The sequence below is a fragment of the Ursus americanus genome, chromosome 9 (genome assembly GCF_024610735.1).
Source record: "Ursus americanus isolate L20-20 chromosome 9, mUrsAme1.1.p, whole genome shotgun sequence".
Taxonomy (NCBI): domain Eukaryota; kingdom Metazoa; phylum Chordata; class Mammalia; order Carnivora; family Ursidae; genus Ursus; species Ursus americanus.
The window spans coordinates 7,841,130-7,843,450 of record NC_142135.1 but is presented as its reverse complement, the minus strand read 5'-3'; positions in this window follow the sequence as shown (position 1 = coordinate 7,843,450).

Here is a 2,321-nt window from a genome sequence, read left to right as displayed (position 1 = left end):
GAAGGGGGATGAACTGGAAGCTACTGGAACTGGCCCTAGGGAGGTATGGCTCTGGGCCTGCCCTCCCTCCAGCTGTGTGGTGGCCGTGGTTGGGTCAGTTGCCCTCTGGGCCTCAGGTTCCTCATGGCAACTGTGTAGACAGTCTCCAAGGGCCTTCCACTCAGTGAGGCCACATGATGCCACACAGATGTCATAAAGTGCCACGGGTGCAGGAAGCTCTCTAGGTCCTGTAGGTTCCCGGGCTTCAGCCTGACCTCTTTCTCTCCGGGCAGCTGAGCCCCAGCCGGTGTCACTCCACCTGGGGAGGGAGCCTCACAGACCCAAGCTAGGACACTCGGACCGATGCCCGTCTCTCATTTCATATTCTTCTCGAGAATTTATTTTCCACTTTACTGAGGTATTCTTACTATTCAAAAAGTTGTTTGCATTTAACGTGTGTACCTTGATGAGTTCGGACAGGCATACACGCAGGATACCATCACCACAGACAAGGTTACAGACTTCCATGGTCTCCAAAAGACTGCTTGTATTTCCGTGGAGTTTTGGTGCCGTTGTTGTTCTGTTTTGCTTTTTTTTTTTTTTTTGATTTTATTTATTTATTTATTTATTTATTTATTTATTTATTTATTCATTCATTCATTCATTCATTCATTCATTATGTGAGGGAGAGAGAGCACACAAGCTGGGGGAGGGGCAGAGGGAGAAGCAGACTCCTCGCTGAGCAGGGAGCCGCACGAGGGACTCGATCCCAGGACCGTGGGATCATGACCTGAGCTGAAGGCAGATGCTTCACCGACTGAGCCACCCAGGCGGCCCTGTTTTGCTCCTGTTTTGTGGTCGGGACACTTCGCATGAGATCGATCTACCCCCTTGAGTTTTTAAGTGCACAGCAGCACGCTAACCGTAGGCCCCACGCTGTACAGCCGATCTCTAGAACTTACTCACCCGGTCTAACTGGAACTTCACACCGTTTGAACAGTACCTGCCCCTAGGTCCTGACAGCCACCGTTGTCTCCTCAGCTTCCACGAGTTTGCCGATTTTAGATACTTCGTGTAAGTGGCATCATGCTGTCTCCTCGGTTCGAGCTGCTGTAACGAAGTACCACGGACTGCGTGACTTCACAGGAACGCATCTCTCACAGTCCCGGAGGCTGGAAGTCCCAAATCAACGGATCCGACATCCAAGATGGCTGTCCTCTCACCATGTCGTCACAGGATGGGAGGGGCCCAAAGGCTGCACCTCCAAATGCCATCACACTGGGGCCTACGATTTCAAGATATAAATCTGGGGTGGGGGACACCAACACTCAGCCTATAGCACAGGCGGTCCCTGTCCTGTGAGTGACTTATTTCAGTTAGCATATCTTCCAGAGCCATCTATTTTGTTGGAAATGGTAGAATTTCCTTCTTTTTAAAGGTTAATAACATCCCATTATATATATATATATACACACACATACATACACACACATGTATATATACACACATACATGTATCATATTTATTTTATCTGTGTGTCTTTCAGTGGACATTGGGGTTGTTTCCAGATCTTGACTGCTCTGAATCATGGCACAGTGAACATGGGAGTACAGGTATTTCTTTAGGATCGTGATTTCAGTTTTAAATAGATCATCCCCCTTAAACTTCCCATTCCCCTTTCCAGGGCCAGTCTTTGTTTTTCCACTGTCAGGTGAGAATGAGATCCAGAACTCACAATGGCGGGGCACTTAGAACGCTTACTACGTGCGAGGTGCTTCCTGTCCGTTTGATCTGCACAGGAGCCCTGGGGGTTTGGCGAATTCTCTGCATTACGGACAAGGCAGGAAGTAGCAGAGCGGATGGCTGGTGCCCCAGTGACAGAGATCTGCGTGGGCACAGGGCCTACCTGATAGGCCAGTGAATGAAGGCCACTTGAGTGCAGGCCTGTCCGGCTCCAGAACTCACGCTCCTCAGGGCTGGGCCGGGGCCTGGAGGTGGAACAGCATGGATGTGCTGCTGAGTTCACGGTCACTGGGCTAAGCTGGTCTCTTGCCCTGCACCCTGGAAAGAGAATCTGACCGAGGGAAACTCCCTACCAGAGAGGAGGAGGAAGAGAGAAGCTCATCCCTCTGGCCTTTGGAGGTTGTGAGGTCAAAGGAGGGCTGGGACACGGGGAGGTCAGACAGAGTGAGGCCAGAAAACGCAGCCCCCATTTTTCGCACCCACCTGGGGCCACAGATCATGAAGAGAAGATGTGAATGTCCAGAAAAGGTATGGGTGACCCCAAGAACACTGAGACAACTGGCCACCTCTGTGGCCAAACGCAGGGGCGCCCAACGTGC